Source organism: Protopterus annectens, chromosome 1.part2, assembly GCF_019279795.1.
Source record: "Protopterus annectens isolate FY-2018-M chromosome 1.part2, PAN1.0, whole genome shotgun sequence".
NCBI classification, from domain to species: domain Eukaryota; kingdom Metazoa; phylum Chordata; order Ceratodontiformes; family Protopteridae; genus Protopterus; species Protopterus annectens.
The window spans coordinates 1,221,990,504-1,222,010,400 of NC_056727.1; positions in this window are offsets into that span (position 1 = coordinate 1,221,990,504).

Genomic DNA, 19,897 nt, shown 5'->3' on the forward strand with positions numbered 1-19,897 from the left:
TAACAAGGATATTAGTCAAAAATTGTTAACAATGACTATGTGACAGACCTGTTCAATGAGAAACAGTGAGGAACATGAACATAATGAGGTACAGTTGAGAGGTACGATAGAATTGCCTTTGAACCACTGCAGTATGTCCTAGAGAGACCTATGGTTTGTAACATTGTCAAAAGAAAAGTCTAACAAGATCAGTGTATGAGTATGCATAAACAGTTCTAACTATTCAGGAAAAGTAAATAAAAACGGACATCCAAACTACATGCTCTCCTGTACAAATGTTGTGTCTTTCGGTTTTTCCCGGTTAGGGGTCGCCACAGCAGAACTCAGGTCTGCTAATGATTGGCAGTAGATTTTTACGTGCTAAGTTGCCTGCTCTGATGCACAACCTTCAATGAAGGTATGCCCATTCACGCATGTCTCCACACAGAAGATGCTCTAGCTGAGAATCAAACAGGACAATGTCTTACTATGAGGCGACAATGCTACCGCAGCACCACCACCGCAGCATGCTCTGCCGTACAAATATTCTCCTGTACAAATATTATTGGAAACCATATCACGGGATACTGTCTCATGCTAAACCAGCCTATAATGATGATTCTCTATAGTATAAAATTTAACATGGCATGAGTGTCCCAGACTGAGCTAATTAATAAACACTTAACAGATTAGTGTGCTTACTGAAGAATACAAGGTACTGGAAGCAGATTTTATATTACAGGATTTGCTTTTACTTTAAGAACTAGATTCTGAATGTTTCCATGTCAGCTCTTGGATTTTAAGTAATAAGTCAGCATCTGGACCAAATCCTCTTCCTTATGAATTTTGGACTCACAAGAAAAAAAATCTCTCGTAAGAGATATATAGGTTCATAGGTTCATAGGTTCATACTAGGCTATCTGCCCAAGGGCATTTACAAGCCTAGCCCATCGTTTTGTGGCTTACGCCACCCCTTTAGTATTGGGAACTATACCCATTATTTTGCTGTGCCTCTGTCGAGCAGTGACACTGAGGTAATCCCTGGGGTATATCTGCGATCTCCCATCCATTGGTCAAGATTTCTCTTGAACAAGGCCAGTGAGGTGCTCTGCCTCACATGTACCGGGATTTTGTTCCACAGCATAGGGAGTCTTTGGGTGATGAATCTATCCCTCCAGCACGTCCTATTAATAGCCGTGTCGAGGTTTAAGTCTCCGCCCTTGTGGCTCTGATGGATCTAGATTTTTGAGGTGAAGCATATTCATCAAATCTGGGTTTGACATGGCCTTGTATGTTAGGCAAAGGTCACCTCTGAGCAAGCGGTAGCGACTGAATAGAGCTGGAGTTCTTTCAGTCGGGCAGCATAGGACATATTTTGAGACCCTTTATCCTTTTGGTGAGGAACTTTGTGGCCTCTCCAGCTGCTGCAAGTGTCGGGTCAGATACATTCCGAATGGGGCATTGTACTCAATCATTGGTCTGATGAGTGATGAGTAAAGGAGACTATGACCTCCCTTGATCTAGATGTGAATCCCTTCATGATAAGGTGGGTAATGTAGAAGGTCTTCCTAACTACTTTAGCTACATGGGTGTTGAATGACAGACTACTATCAACCTGGGTCCCCAGGTCCCTGATAACTTCTTCTGTGCTCAGTGGATTGCCACCTATTTGGTAGCTAGGGTAACCTTGTTTTTCCCGAAGGGTATGACTATGCATTTTTGGCATTTAACTTTAGGCCGTGGCTCTGGCACCAGTTATCCGCTTCTGTGAGACCCTTCTGAAGGATATCTGTGTCAGATGTGTTTTCTACTATGGCGCCCAGTTTGCAGTCATCTGCAAACTTTGTCAGCCATAACCCTCCTGTGTTTGCTTTTACTGAAAAGTAGATGCCAAACAAGAGTGGGCCCAGGACTGAGCCCTGTGGGACACCACTTGTGACAGGCTTTGAGTCTGACATGGCGCCAGCAACTCTGACCCTGTGGGTTCTGTCACTCAGCCAGTTTGCAACCCATCTTGTGATGTATGGGTTAACATTTAAGCTGATGAGTTTTTCAATGATACCCGAGTGGGGTATTGTATCAAGGCCTTAGCCAGATCGAGGTAGGCTGTATGGACTGCCTTTCCCTCATCAATGGCTTTGGTGACTGTTTCAAAAAGTCAACCAAGTTTAAAAGGCATGATCTGCCTTTGACAAAGCCAAACTGGGTTGGATCCAAAGTCTGCAAATTCCTATGTCTTTATTTATGAGGTCCATTATGATCCTCTCCATGGCTTTGCAGATAAGGCTTGTCAAGCTAATGGGCGGTAATTTCCAGGGTCGGTGGAGGCACCGCCTTTGTGAAGTGGGACCACAGTTGCAGTGCGCCACTCCTGGGTACGTATCCAGAGGTAAGACTTTGATTAAACAGCTGTCCTAGCTGTGGGTTTAATTCCTCATTGAGTTCATGGAGCACACAGCCGGGGACACCATCAGGTCCCATGGATGCTGTGTTTTTGCTTTGGAGAGAGCAGTTCTCACTTGGGCTGGAGATGTTTGGGGGCTGAAATCATTTGGTATAGATATCTCTCCTTTGGGGAGGGGACAAGTTTGCACTGAACCTGTCAGCCAGTATGTTGGCAATGTCCGTAGGATCAGTAATCTTCACATCATTTTGAACTAGTTCTGAGCATATCTGGGAGTTTCCTCCTAGGTTTCTAACATAGCTAAAGAAGGCCTTATGATTGTCTTTTGAGTCTTTAGCTATTTTTCTCTCGAAATTTGCTTTGGATGATTTTATGAGAGCTCTTAGTTTTTTACTTATAGTGATCAAGGGTGTCTTACCTTTTAAGGATTTTGCTCTATCTTGTAGTAGCTTCCTCCTTTGTTGTAGAGTTTATTTATGGCTGGGGTCCACCAGACTGGACGCTTGCCTTTGGTACAAAGAGTCTTTGTTTTGCTTGGGATTGCCTTATCCATGCAGTCCTGTAGGTGCTGGTAGAAGGCATTTGTAAGTGATTCAGCGGCTTGAGTACTGTTTTCCGCCGGCTCGGGGCCTTAAAGGAGACCACACTAGTCTTTAGAAGTGTGAAGTCGGCTTTTGAGAAGTTCTTTACTGTGGTCTTTTTATTTCAGGTGGGGTGGGATGAAGACCTCCAGCGAGATTAGTTTGTGATCTGATCTCACCAGTGAGGGGTATACTTCGGTGTTGAACATTGTGCTCCCATGTTCGTGATGATGAGATCAAGTATGTTATCTCCTCTTGTGGGGATGGTGACTAGTTGTTCCATGGCATTTGAGTTTATGAATTCCAGGAACTTTTGGGCTAGGGTGTTTGGGCTTGAGTAGTGTTCCCAGTCTATATTAGGGTAATTGAAGTCACCTAGTATGATGGTGTTTGGTGATACTTTTATCCCTCTAGTGTTTTCAGGAAGGCCATGTGAGGTTCCTGAGTTTGTGAGGGTGGCCTGTAACATGCTACAATTTGCAGAGCAGTCTTGCCTATGGTTAATTGCACCTGGATGGTCTCCGATGCATCATGCGTTGCCACCAGTCTTGAGGTGTGGGTGTCCTTGATGAATATGGATACCCCCCCTCCTTTCTTGGTATTGTCCGGATTTTGGGGCGGAACGCATGATATGAGGTAAAACCTGATATCGCTGGGGTGCTCTCAGGAGCCTTGAACCAGGTTTCTGTCACAGCACAGACATCGATGTTCTCCATACTGAGAAGGGCCTCGAGTGCGTGCATTTTGAGATTTAGACTTCTGGCATTGAGCAGCATTACCCTTAGTTTTTTCCTTTTTGTGTTCTAGGGTGGTAGGTTTAGAATTTGAGCCTTGCCTAAAAAGGCACTATGGGGTGGCAAGAGCCTTTGCCAATATCCAGAATCCCAGGGTGACAGGTGCAAGCCGTCCCTTGGCAGCGTGGCTTGTCCAGCATGTCATCCCAGGCAGACAGATACTGGATCCCCTTTGAATGACACCAGTGTTTAAGCCAATTGTTAAAGCTGATCATCTTATCTCTGTATTGTGGCATCATTCTTGGTGAAGGTAGGATACTGCTCAAGGTCAGGGTCATACCTGCCTGGGCTACATAATCAGAGAGCTCCTCAATGTCTCTTTTCATGTAGTCCAAGGAGGTCGTCTCAGGTCGTTTACACCAGCGTGGACAATGACTGAGTCATATTTGTACCTGCTGTTGAGAGACCTGAGTGCTTGCGTTATGTGGCGGATTCTAGCGCCCGACAGACAGCTTACTGTGACCTTCTCCTTACTCAGTCTGGTGAGCGGACGTCCAGTGTGTCTGACTATGGAGTCACCAATGACTAGTGTGTCTGGCATTGTGTTTGGCCTTAAGGGCTGTGACTGTTTGACACTCTGACTGTGAGGTCTATGTGTTGCAGGTGTTGTGTTCTGAGGTGGTGGTTGTTTGGGTGTCTGCTTTGGTGGCCTCTGCTGTTTTGGTAGATTTTTGATCAGAGCCTCCGAGTATGTCTTTGTGTGTTTATGTGTATGATTTGAGGTTGTAATGGTACTATGTGAGACTGGGTCTATAGTGTGTGTGGTAACCTTCTCCTCCTGACTGGTCTTGCCAGTCCTATGTTGAGAGAGCTCAGCCTCCAGTTTGGCCGTATAGTTGCATCTCTCGCATGTATTTGTGTTTTGTGGGAGGAGGAGAGGGTTGTCTGTGTACATGAGGCAATTGTAACATTGCCTCAATATTCCCAGGTTCACCAGCTGAGCAGGAGAGGACACTAGCAACTGATCCCTCGACATGCTAGACGGATAGACAAAAACTTTAAAAAAAGATTCCGGGGGATGTGGGTGACCGAGAATTGGGGGGTGGCCCTTTAGGGGTACTATCTATGACAAGAGTGCCGTATCAAGGTAATAAGTACTGTAGGAGCAAGTGCTAGGTTTAACAGATAGAGAATAGTCTACTAGGAGTCAAGTAGAGATGCTCTTCTGAGTTAAAGCACGCGCTCATTTGATCAGTAGTATAGTTCGAGGAAGGTAGTTCTAAGGGAAAATTTGAAGACTGGACTTTAGGTAGCGCGAATAGTTTAAACCTGCTTAACCGGCGCTGCCCTAGTGTGCGACAGTGGCAGCTCCTTCAAGGCTAAATCGGCTAAATCGCTTAATTAGCGCTAATTCAGCAAAGCGTGCTTTATAGCAGGGGCTGGAAAAGACAGGAAATGACCCAAAATGGCCAATAAACTACAAGTTACTGCTTTAAACCACTCCTCTAAGGACAAACAGGCAGCTCAGTACTCCCTACTCCCACTAGTGAGTAAAGAAACTACCCCTTGACCAAACAAGGAAAATGGAGAAAACAGGAACCAAGACAAAGCCCAGGGATCAGCAAAATCTGATCACTGGAACAAACTATTAGAAAAGTATGGAAAACAAGAGTATTTTCTTTGTTTTGTAGCAAGTTTTTCAGAAAGGCAGAAAATACAATAAATGCTGTGTTTTTCGACTAAATGCTATCAAAAGCTAGTACACTTGAGTGTATTAGCCTGTTGTTTAACTTTAAGCAAAACTTAAACAAGCAAGTGCAATAAACAGTTCAAGCTATGAAAACAGTAAAATAGGTGATAACAGAATAAAACAGGCAGAAATAGCAATCGAAGGGCTTAAAAAGTCGAAAATGCAGAAAAAGATACTTAAAATCTGGAAAGTTTGTCTTTTCTGGTCTCTGCTGCTCTAGGAACTCTGCTGGACACCACGAGGAGCTGTGCTGAGTTCTCTATAGCCAGAAAAGCCTGCCAAAGCGTGCTTTATAGCAGGGGGCTGGAAAAGACAGGAAATGACCCAAAATGGCCAATAAACTACAAGTTACTGCTTTAAACCACTCCTCTAAGGACAAACAGGCAGCTCAGTACTCCCTACTCCCACTAGTGAGTAAAGAAACTACCCCTTGACCAAACAAGGAAAATGGAGAAAACAGGAACCAAGACAAAGCCCTGGGATCAGCAAAATCTGATCACTGGAACAAACTATTAGAAAAGTATGGAAAACAAGAGTATTTTTTTTGTTTTTTTCAAGTTTTTAACAGAAAGGCAGAAAATACAATAAATGCTGTGTTTTTCGACTAAATGCTATCAAAAGCTAGTACACTTGAGTGTATTAGCCTGTTGTTTAACTTTTAAGCAAAACTTAAACAAGCAAGTGCAATAAACAGTTCAAGCTATGAAAACCAGTAAAAATAGGTAATAACAGAATAAAACAGGCAGAAATAGCAATCGAAGGCTTAAAAAGTCGAAAATGCAGAAAAAAATACTTAAAATCTGGAAAGTTTGTCTTTTCTGGTCTCTGCTGCTCTAGGAACTCTGCTGGACACCACGAGGAGCTGTGCTGAGTTCTCTATAGCCAGAAAAGCCCGCCAAAGCGTGCTTTATAGCAGGGGGCTGGAAAAGACAGGAAATGACCCAAAATGGCCAATAAACTACAAGTTACTGCTTTAAACCACTCCTCTAAGGACAAACAGGCAGCTCAGTACTCCCTACTCCCACTAGTGAGTAAAGAAACTACCCCTTGACCAAACAAGGAAAATGGAGAAAACAGGAACCAAGACAAAGCCCAGGGATCAGCAAAATCTGATATCTAAAAGTTATGTTTTGCCTTGGATTTCTAGAATTCACATTTTACATATTTATAAATAACTGATGAATGATCGTTTTTTTTTTGTTTTTTTTGTTTTTTTTAATTGTCAACACTGTAATAGCCCAGTAGATTTGTGAAACCTAGACTCATATGCTAAAAGTTAACCCCACAGTATTAGGCATTGGAGACATTATGAAGACAGTTTGTAACATGTACTGCTGCTTCTTTTCCTCTTTCATAGGTACTTAATTTGCTTCTGCTAATGCAACACTCCTGTAGTAAGCCATACACTATGGGAAGAGTTCAATAAAGCCTACTTGGAGTAATTTTCCATGTAGGCATAGTGGCATGGAGATTACACACAAGTAAGCAACTGTGTGATCCAGTAAACAGAGCAGAGGGGCGTGCATGAGCATGCGGACATGAAAGTGTCCATGGCGTGCAAATCACCTCATAAGCAGATTAATCACATGCAAATGATGGTGCTGGAGTGACCCAGAAAGCAGATAGGCAGTGTTACAGACCTTGTGTTGGTGTCTGAAGTGTACACAGAAAATTTCCATGTACAAGAAAGCAAAAATTGAACAGGGGCTGTAAAAGTCCATTTAGAAGGTCAGAGATTGCATAGTAGGTACAGATATGTGCAAAACTATGTGTCCAAAAAATAATGTAAAATAGTACAAAATAATTTTTTATGCCCATATTACGTTTGCGAGGCACACAGCAGCATGCAAACATGCCATTATGCAAATAAAAATATTAAAAAGTTTAAAAACTAAAAATAAGACATATGTGAGAATAATGCATTATAGGGCCCTGTATGGAGTATGTACAATGGTAGATTTCAGTGGTTGCTAACGAGGCAGGCCCTGGAATAGTTAAGTATCCAGGTTTTGCGCATGGATCGGTATGCAAATGAGCTGGGGTTACTGAATAGCAAAAATGTGCCAATTTGTCCGCAGATAAAATCTGTGTAGCCCCAGAATCGTGCTGGTGTCCACAGAAGAGCTAGCTGACATCAAAAGGGGGTGTGTCACAATTTAATAATAAAAAACGCACCAAAGCTGCAAATAGAATCTTCCTTTAATGAACAAAGTAACACTGAGCATTTTCATCTCTCTGAAAGGAGACTTCATCAGAATAAGGAACAGTACAAAAATACAATTTAAATAGCTTGAAAAAAACATGGCATTGGTTAATTTTAGCCCAATCAATTTGTTTCATAAAATCATGTTATCAGTAGCCATATTATAAAAAATACATTTTTAAAATAAATGTTTTTTTAAAGAATAATAAATAAGCTGAATACAAGTTCACAAATACCAGACTCACTAAAAAATACTTGATCTTGAAGAACATGCCAGCATGAACAAAGCATGACAACCATTATTTATAATTTATCCTCTCTCTCTTTTAATACTGATTTTAAAGAAATGGAATCATTAAGACCAGGGGGAAACCTTGCTGCTAATCTTAACTGCTTAACTGCCACTGCAGTTCTTTCTTAATAAATTCTTCCAGTCGCCCCTCTAGGTTCCATATATATGCCTAAAATGCCAAATTTAAAGTGTACAAAAACATGGCATCCATAAATATCAGGCTATTTAAATGGTATTTTTGTACTGTTACTTATTCTGATGAAGTCTCCTTTCAGAGAGATGAAAGCGCTCAATGTTACATTGTTCATTAAAGGAAGAGTCTATTTGCAGCTTTGGTGCATTTTTTATTATTTTATTAGTTTTAGTCATGCTTTATACATCCTTGTGGTTGTTTGGTGTGTCACAATATGTTTAAGCAGATTGGAGCTGAATGGCGCCCATTTGCATGGTGTGCCGCTCAGCTAAGCAAGGGTGTGTCCAGTGCTGCTAAGATTTGTTTAGCTGCAGGGCATGTATTTTAGCTGGTTTCAACTATGCTGAGTGTGCCTGTGTATGGTGCTGTGTCCAGATTGCTGAGCAGTGTTTATACCAGCACCGTAGCTTAGCACCCCATGCCTCAGTGCTTAGCAAGGAAGGCAATTTAAAAAAAAAAAAAAGGAAATAGCCTGGGAAAGCCAATCATGTATAAATTACTGATAACACCTGTTCCACTTACACTGGGCCATTCAAACACCTCAGTGATGTACCTGGCAGATGGAATGCATCATAGTTATCCAATCACACAGTCTGCATCTTCAGCAGAGCACTATAAAGTATACATACAACCTAAAATCTGATTTTTCCCCCATACTCTGCACCATTGAAGTACAGACATGGGAATTTTAACTGAAAGAATGCTATGGGCTGCTGCAGGTCTGCTACATATGTATGTGCTAAATGCTGAGGTCAATGCTGCTGCTGCTGCTGACAATAGTCCTAGGCTGAGAAGGAGAAGAGTGTTCAGGCCTAGAGTAACCTTCCAGGAGCTGCATGAGCTGGAGATTGTAGAGCACTACAGGGTGGACAGGGACTGTAAATGTATCTACAAGCACTGTACCTATGAGGAAAAAATACAGGCAGTTAGAAGAACAAGAAAAATAAATGATCAGCAATGCAAGGCATCCCAGGGTCAGTACAGTTTTTATTATTACTTGATTAGCTAATTTGGCTGACTGACTAACTGACAAAATACACCAGTGAGTACAGGATTTTTATACAGTTCTTGACAAATACAGTCCTGCCTCTTTAGATATACATTGTGTCCTAAGTTGGTTATGCAATGTGCCCTAAGTTGTTTTACAAGTTATTTTAAAAGTGCTACAGCAGACTATTTTTGTAGAATTGCTATACAACAAGTTTTCCTTTTTTGGTAACAAGTACAGAGTAATAATTTCTTGCTTCAGCTTGCTTTGTCATCATATGTTCTTACTGCTTAATTGTCTTATCATAACATTTCTAATGAGAAAGAGTATTTATTATTGTTACAGCTGCAGTATACATTATTGCTACTGCTGAATAATTCAAAATTAATGAAAATTTGCAACTTACAAAGTAATACAATACAAAAGCTTAATACAAACTTTATATAAAGCCTGCACCATGTATATGCAAGGCACAACTGCTCCTGTCATTCATTCTATAGATAATGTATGAAATAGAATAATAAACATTTCCTGATTCTTTGATGTTTATGACATATATGTACATTTTACAAATCATGTATTTTACATTATTTGCATTCTTTACACATATAGTTTAGCAATGTTTTGATAGAAATAGAAAAGTACTGATTAATGCATATTTTACATAACTTCTAATAGAAGAGCCATTCCCTGCTGTTACAATATATCAGTGTGTGTCAGTGTGTGACCCTTGTTTCAGGTTGCTGTGACCTTTCCATTCTATTTTTTTTTAACAAATAGCTGGGTTAACAATTCTAAAAAAAAAAAAAACCTACAAAGTCTTATACCTAACTTGCATCTGTTGTCTGACATTTGATTATTAGAGGAATTATTTTCAATATAAATATTTGCTTGTATTAATAATTATGCCTTGATAAAGAGTTGAATTATTCATAAGCACTATCTTATCTTGGCTGATGCTCTTTTAGCCAGGCATTGTATTTCCATGCAGCTTTGCATTATTTTATGTCACTGGCATTTACATAAAAGATTGTTCACACATGCTGCTCAGAGAAGATTTCTGTAAGCTGGTGTCCCAACATTGCTTGAGATCCTAATGCTATACAAGAACTCACCGAGGTCTGCCCCCCTCAACTCAGGCCTACAGCCAACAGAGAGGAACCCATCCCAGTGGAAACAAAGGTATGTGTAGCCCTTAGAATATTAGCTACATGTACTTTTCAAAGACCAACTGGGTACATGATGGGGGTCTCACAGGCATCTGCATCCAGGGTACTCCACCAGTTCCTGGCTGCAATGAAAACACATGCCACTGAGCACCTTTATTTACCCCACAGCCCTGAGGAGAGAGCCAGCAGTATGCATCTCTTCTAATGTGTAGCACACTATCCTGAGGTACCGGATGCCATAGACTGCACTTATGTGCACATCAAAGCACCACCCAGTGAGGAGGGAAGATTCTATGTCAACCACAAGGGGTATGACTCCATCAACTGCCAGGCCATGCTCAATGCCCAGGGCATTATCATGAGTGCATGTGCCAGCAGCTCTGGCAGTTATCACAACTCAAATATCTGGCACTCATCACAGCTGTACCAGATGCTTGCCAGGGGGGGACATCCTATATGGCACATCTGTTGGGGGATGCTGGCTATGCACTGGAACCATAGATGATGACACACACACACACACACACACACACACACACACACACACACACATGCACACACACACACACACACACACACACACACACACACACACACACACACACACACACACACACACACATACACCTACCAAAGAACGCCATAATGAGGCATACACACAAACTAGACACATGACAGAGCATATATTTGGGCTGCTCAAGTCACGGTTCTGCTGCCTCAATATATCTGGTGCAGCCCTGCAGTACTCTCCAGCCAAATGTGCACAGATAGTCACAGTATGTGCCATGCTACACAATATGATACTTATGAAACAGCTGTGGCAGGATCATCACAAGGAAGGGATACACAGCCCCCCACCAGTGCCAAGGTCCCCACAGCCATACCCTTAGGGGGCCTCAGAGGAGGAGCCCCCCCCTGAGGCTGTCCCTGTAGGCAGACGTAGGCACGCCCAGTATGCCCTGGCCTTGGCAAAGAGGCAATACATAGCACATGCACTGACAGCCTAGGGACCTAGGGACTGACACCTTACTCTGAATCACATACATAGTAAAAAATATGCCAGCCATACCACACAACCTGTACTTTACCGTGTATTAGCTGTGTACTGCATGCATCAGATAGAGTCAGCCCTGCAGCACTGTTATCTCAACTGCTGCGTTCACAAGGTAAGTCACTCTCCTTTACAACAAATGTATGGATTACTAGACTATGGTACATATAGACCTGCTGCATATATGCAAGGGAATAAAGTGGGCTACTGGGCTACCTGTGGAGAACTAACAGCTATGTGGGACAACAGGAACTCTGTCCAGTACTGGCTGCCCCATAATATGCATTAGGCCACAAGGCAGCAAAACCCACTGCAGTATGCAAGGGAAATGCCAAACAGCGGGGTCATAGGACAGCAGCATGAGTGTCAATGCTAGAGTCCCCTACCCCAACACAGCCATGTTCCTATACAACTGCTATAACAGTATGTTTGCAAGGAAATTGCAGTGGAACACACAATCTCAGGGCTGTCCCAAACAACCTGGCTACATGTTCTATTTCCACAATATGCAAGGGTCAAAGTGTATGTCTGTCTGCTATTGATAGTGTCAGGAATTAAACTTCACTTTCTGGTGGCTAGTGTGGCTCAGTGGGCTAAGTTCATTAGCATGGTTGATGGTGTTCATGGTCCGAAGCTGGCTGCATCTGCAATTTTGCATGTGAGTTACTCCTATGGTAGGAATCCCACAGACTGTCAATATGTCACAATCTGTTACTGCAAGAAAGCTGGACAAAGCCAGAGACAATGGAGGGACAGGGGACCACAGCTAAGGACATTACACATGCTCAGAGTAACCTAGAAGGTGGCTAGTATAACAGTAGGTTGTAACATGTCAGAGTAGCAGCAAGATGTAAAGGCTATCACGTAACTGTGTCAGTACTTACAATTCAGTGGGCACCATTTAGTAGTATATTATCAGAAAAACACAACTGTCTGAGGAGCAGAGCAGACATATGGGGCAGAATGCTGGACATCCTGCAAAACATGTACAGTCAGAGGTGTGAAGACTGTAACCCCGTTTGTGGTGTTACATCATGTACCCCAGTCACAGCATACCTACAACCACTTAGAGCAGGAAATATGGACAAAGCCATAAACAAGAGTGGGACAAAGGCCCAAATATAAGGAGAAGGATTAACTAGTTACCAAACAAATGTAGAAGATTAAGAGAATAACAAGTCGTGCAGTAGCATGACTTCCCTGGTGTATATTTAGTCAGTAACTCAAATGTCTGTCATCAGTACCTAACGTCAATCTATAATGATTTGCCACTGATGTACTAAAAAAATCACAATGCTATGTAAAATGTATCACACATATGATACAAAACTGACTTGAGGGGTGCTACCCAGTCTACCTTCTATACCATAGAATACTGGCTCTCCAAGTGCCGGCTACTACTTAATCCCAAAAAAAAACAAAATGCTTTTATTCTGACCAACCCAAAAGTCTGCTCCCTTCTCCTTTACCATAAATGCAAAAGATGGGACAGTTATCTCCCCTGACCCACATACAAAATTACTGGGCATCATTATTGACAATAACTCAAAATTTGACCTACATGTGAGTGTTACAATCAAAAACATCAATAAAAAACTTGGATCACTCTATAGAATTAAGGCCTTCCTTACCCCACCAGCTAAGATGGCCATTGCTCACTCCCACCTTCTTTCTACACTTTTATATGCCCCCCCCCTTCTCTACAACCTAAACAAATCTGAACTCAATAGACTCTCAACCTGTTATAATCACATTGCCAGGTTCGCCACAGGTCTGCCATTTAAAACCCACCACTGCATCAACCTCAAACAGCTTGGGTGGCTGGAACTTCCCAATCTAATCCAATATAATCTACTAATATTGGCTAACAAAATCCTCTATAACCCAGATAATACAACAGCCTTCAAACATATTATCCTCCCCCATAACAATCCAAGGCTACTTCAATCCTCGAATAAACTACAAATTCAGATGGTTAAAATTAACAATGCAGCTGGGAATGCCCTCCTCGCAAACTCAGCAGGTAGAGCCTGGAATGTACTTCCTGCCGATATTACTCTGCTCTCCTCCCTAGGCCAATTTAAAGCTAAAATCAAACAACACCTGGCATTAAACTGGCTATGCCACTGTAACACGCCTGGCTAAATGCTCTGTATGATGATGATTTATCCATTAACTAGCTACTGTTAATTCCTCCTGACTGCAAGGAGGGGAAACTGTTATCCTGTAAACCTGTATTTTCATGTTTATCTTTGTATCTGTTTGAACTATCATATCTGTAACTATGTCTTGTCAGTCATTTAATATAATTGTATTCATTGGAGCTTATCTCCCTGGGCCTCTGCTGAAAATGGACATCGATCCAGTCGGACTATCCCGGTCAACAAATGTAAAATAAAATAAATAAAAATAAAAAAAGTGCACATTCTATTACAATCTGTTGCTAGATATGAGTCATATATTACATTCAGCACACAGCCGGGGAATCCCTTGGACATAATATCAAGGCGGTACTGGACTGCTGAAACAGGTGCAGCAGCCAATTGGCTGTAGCACACAAAATCCCAGACTGGAGTACAGGTAGGTCTGGCCTGGAGTCACCTTGTAAGTACTGACAGTCACACTGGGCATGTTGCTACACTTAGCTAATTTCAGCCCATGTCTGATGCCTCATCTGACTAAAGAACTGAGATGTGAAAATATGTCTGTGCATACAGACAGCTATGTATATGTATCTGTCTCTCCCTGTCCCCCTCAGACATGATTACTCGTATCTATCAGTATGTGGCACAATATATATTTTACACACACACACATATATATATATATATATATATAAAAAACATATATACATAGCTAACATATATATATATATATATATATATATATATATATATAGAGAGAGAGAGAGAGAAAATATTATATATATATATATATATATATATATATATATATATATATATACATACCTATATATATATATATATATATATATATATATATATATATATATATATATATATATAGAGAGAGAGATAGACTTACGTATAGATATACATAATATATATATATATATATATATATATATATATATATATATATATATATATATATATATATATATAGCTACAAAGGTTAATATGTAGGTATCGAAAAGCGGAAAGTGCTTGCAGAAAACAAATAACAAAAAAAAAGCACAAAGGATTCAAAGAGGAGAGGGGGTTTTATCTGAAGAAGTTGTGGGGCGAAAACGTTAATTTGACCTTGTCAGAGTTAATCTTGGAAGTCAGTTTGTGTGTTCATTAAACAACTGTTGAGTGCTACAACCGGTTTGGATCCTTTGTGCTTCTTTTTTTGTTATTCATATATAGGTACTAGTCTATCGGCCCTAGAGCCTATACAAGCCAAGCCAAAAAGGTACCTCCTGGCTTTTGCCACCTAAGAAAATTATTTTCCTGTGCCACTGTCGAGCAGAGGCAAAGAAGTGATCCCTGGGGTGAATTTCCTATTTCCCATCCAATCATCAAGATTTTTCTTGAAGAGTACTAATGAGAAGCTTTGTTTGATATAGATAGGTAGTTTATTCCAGAGTATGGGAAGTCTCTGGGATGGGAATCTATCCCTCCGGCATGTTCTGTTTATTGTAGTGACAATGTTTAGGTCCTTAGAGCATGTAGCTCAGAGGGATTGGGACTTCTTTAAGTGGAGCATGTCCAACAGTTCTGGGTTTGACATAGCTTTGTATGTTAGGCAGAGATCACCACTGAGTAGGCGATATGGGACGGAGTAAAGCTGGAGTTTTTTGAGACGGTCTGTGAAGGGAATCTGTTTGAGGCCGGTAATCCTCTTTGTGAGGTATTTCTTTGGCCTTTCCAGTTGTTGTAGATGTCTTGTGAGGTACATACCAAAAGGGGCATTGTACTCTATAATGGGTCTAATGAGTGATGAGTAGAGGGGAACAATGACCTCTTTTTTTCTGGATGAGAAACCTTTTGTGATGAGGTGTGCCACGTAGAAGGATTTCCTAACTACTGTGGCGATGTGATTATCAAAGGAGAGACTACTGTCCAACTGTGTCCCAAGGTATCGTATCACACTTTTGGTGTTAAGTATACTACCACCTATGTTGTAGTTCATGGGTACAGTGTTTTTACCAAAGGGGATGACAATGCACTTTTTGGCATTGAGCTTGAAGCCATGGCTTTGACACCAGGCATCTGTCTCAGTGAGGCCCTTTTGTAGGATGTCCACATCTTTAGGAGTTTTGATTATGGCTCCTAGTTTGCAGTCATCTGCGAATTTCATTACCAAAGACCTTCTGTGTTAGCCTGTACTTCAGAGAAGTAGATACCAAACAGGAGAGGACCCAGGACTGAACCCTGTGGTACTCCACTTGTCACTGGTCTGAAGTCAGATTTGGAGTCTGCTACTTTCACAGTGTGGGTTCTGTCAGTAAGCCATTTGGCAACCCATCTTGTGACATAGGGATTTGTACCTAGTTTAGTGAGTTTATCTATAATTCCAGAGTGGGGGATGGTGTCAAAAGCCTTGGCAAGATATAGATAGGCTGTGTGAACCACCTTACCCTCGTCTACAGCTTTGGTGACTGCTTCAAAGAAGTCTATCAGGTTTAGTAGACATGATCTGCCTTTTACAAACCCAAACTCGGTGGGGTCCACAGTTTGGAGATTACCAATGTCTTTGTTTATAAGTTCCATGATGATACATTTCATGGCCTTGCAGACCAGGCTTGTCAGGCTAATGGGGCAGTAGTTCCCGGGGTCCATGGTGGCTCCCCTCTTGTGAAGTGGGATAGCCGTCGCTGTGCACCATTCAGCGGGCACAAAGCCTGAGGTAAGGCTATGACTGAACATGGTACTTAGGTGGGGCGCCAGTTGGTTATGTAGTTCATGTAGAATGCAGACTGGGATGTTGTCTGGTCCCATGGATGTTGTGTTCTTGGCTTTGGAGAGTGTGTTTTTTACCTGCGCAGCCATGATTACAGGAACTTTGCATTCTTCCGGTATAGAGATGGGCTCTTTAGGGGATGAGAGGGGGGTAAAGTTAGCACTGAACCTATCTGCCAGGATGTTGGCAATATCAGTTGGGTCTGTATATTTAGTGCCATTGCGCTGTAACTCAGAGCAGATCTGAGTGTTGCCATTGAGATTCTTGACATAGCAATAGAATGCTTTATAGGTATAGAGTAATGTACACCCTCCACATATATCTATATGACACAGTTATATAACGCTCACACACACAGCTACATCTAAGTGGACATCACTATGATTTATATATATACATACATACATATATTTATACATGTATATGTTTGTGGGGATACACGAAAGTTCACACCTACATGCAGAATGCTTGGGTCTGCACCTACACACATAATTGTCGTCTGATGGTAAAAGACCACAGCTGCATAATGACATAATCCTCCCAATCACAGATCCCTGTGCCTGTAGAATCTCAGACTGTAGACAGACAATGTTGAGCAGGTAGTGTAATGTGTGATGGCTGCAATGCAGGACTTGGACTGGCCATATAGTCACTAGTAAATTCTCCACCTAGCAAACTGCAAAAGGTCAGAAATGGCAATACTGGTACCTGTACACACATAGCAGGGGTATTAACAGGTATCCCACTGATATAACACTAGATACAATGACAGCATAAAGCAGGTTCATTCTGCAGGCCATACAGGCTGTGTAATACAAGGCCACTTTGCGTAGCCCACAAGTACTGTGACTGCAGCCACATGTCCACCAAATGTAACCGGTGGCATGTGCAACTAGTACTGTAAGCTGTAGTGTGTAATAGTAGGTAGTTAGGGGTTCTAATCTCACATCAGCCACCTTATGTGTGTGTGTGTGTATGTAGATATTTCCCACACAGCAGTTACAGACATGCCCATCAGGCATATGTCTGTGCAATGGCCAATCATTTTTATGGCCCTGTGACTAGCATCCTCCACAACATTGGCCTCCCTGTCAACAGCTGCTGATGTCATCCATCTTAACAGCTCTAGCAGACACTCTCAAAACACATAAGCTCTGTGGCGCATGCAATAAGTACTTAGTGTTATAGTGTATACTACTAGATAGGTATGGGGTCTGACCCCAATAAAGGCAACTCTGTGTGTGTCTGTGTGTGTGTGTGTGTGTGTGTGTGTGTGCGCATAAATATATCCTGTTGCAGAAGTGTGTGTGTGTTAATATATCCCCTTGCAGCAGTGTGCCTGTGTGTGTGTGTAAATATATCCCCTTGCAGCAGTGTGCCTGTGTGTCTATGTATGTAAATATATCCCCTTGCAGCAGTGTGCCTGTCTCACCTATCTGTGTGTAATGGTTATACATTTTAAGGCCCTGTGAGTAGCTCCTGGCTCTAAATAGCCCACATCTACCTATGCATAAATGCTATCCACCACCACCTACATTTGTAGGTACAGAACACCCAGGTGACATGTATCAAGGGTGGCATGCCTTGTCACGGGCTATGCATGCAGGATTATGTTGTCTGCCCCCATTGTCCCTGACACACTGTTGTACACTTATGCACCTACGTAACCATGCACATATACAGCCGTACATTGCTGATGTCATATTTCCACTTTGCTGCCATGCCATCCTGAGCTGCTGTATTGCCACCAAGTCTCTACAGCATAGACATGCAGACCCCTGGAACAGAAACATACACAGTTCTGTGAGACACCTGTCATTCTGCAACACTACTGCCAATCTAACATCATGCAACCAAGGTACAAATACTTTGATGTGTACTCATGACATATGCCAGCATACAGTACCTGTCATGACATAACCTACCGCACTACAAAATGTCACACAATGTAATGTAGTCACCCTGTGTATCAAGCACATATTTGCATGTCCCTGCATTGATGGTATGGATGGCAAGGATGTGGCACAGGTATCATCACATGCACAGGGTGTGGTGTGGGGGTGACAGAGGCTTAGGCTGTGTCAAACAGTTGACATCCTGTGTGTGAGTCAGGAAGGTGTACTGGTCAGCTGGACATAGAGAGGTGCTGTGCATGTCTGTTGGTGACCTGCATGTGACAGTGATGTTTGAGTGTGTGTGTGTGTATACACAGTCAAGCCATGTGTTATCTCTACACATAGGTATGTTGGACAGCTGTGGACTGTACATGGCAGAATAGACAGTTCACATTCTCCAGCAACAAACAAGGTAACTGGCTCTGCCAGGAGTGGAACTGGTACCTCCATTCCCAGGGTCAGATGTGGTACTTGTCCCTGACAGTGACTGGTGTCTGCTGGGCCCGTGTCCATCAGAGGACCACCCAGGACCACATGCCCATGGCCTGTAATGTTGTGGTGAAGACAGCACTCTCTCTTCTGTAGTTCTGGAAGTACTGCCACTATGGGAGCATGAGTGTGCATGGCCACGTGAACTCTCAGCAGATGTTGTTGCTAACCTGCAACCAGATGTCTGATGGCCTACTCCTACCCCATGTTCTAGCACAGACAATGTGCGGTCAAGGACTGACAATGTCTTAACCCCCTGTCTGTCCACAACATCAGTGAAATGATGCATGGTGTCACCAATGTGGTAGAGGGAGTCACAGATGTCAGACAGTGATGCATCCATGATCCTGACATCCATCTGGTGTTGAGTTCAGAATGTGCCTATGTCTCCATGATGGACCAAAACATGCATAGAGTGACCCATGATGTGACACCTGTGACAGATGGTGGATGGGCAGCAATCTTCCTTCGAGCACCCCTGTCAATCTGCCTGTGTGGGATCTTGCCATCTCTCTGGCTATGGCTACTGTCTACACTCACTGATGCCACTGATGCCGCACTCTCCTGTTCGATGCTGCCACATTCTGACTGTCCAATATATGTGGCTGTAGGGGACTGGGTATGTGTGGGTATACTGACTGTGTGTGGGGACAATGGGGTAGGAAGTGGGATGTCAACCCATGGAACAGATTCTGCCCCCAACAACCCCACTTGTGCCTCACTATAGCCACCATCATCATCAACATCTGATGTGACACTGACATCAGGTTGTGAAGGGGAAACACTACAACCGCCATGGTCACCTGTGAGGAGGAAGACAAAATAAGTACATTACTACCTTCACTATTATGTACGGTGATCCACACACACACACACACATACACACACACAAACACACACACACACACACACACACACACACACACACACACACACACATATACAGGTGAAGAGCCACAACTGCATTACACATACCACATCATACCACTTATTTCTGATCCCATGCACAACACACAAGCAGACTACAACATACACAGACAAATAAGGCCCTTTATAACATGCACTGCAGCTATGTCCAGTTAATGTTGCCAGTACTACACACCTGTGAGATAAGTAATACGTCAGTGTATGTGATAGACCTACATCTAAAACACATTGCACCCATCTGGAGCATACCATTGTCCCCTGTATAGCAGACTGCATAGAACTTCACAAAAATAAGTGCAAATATGTTACTGCTCCTGCAAATACACTACTGTAA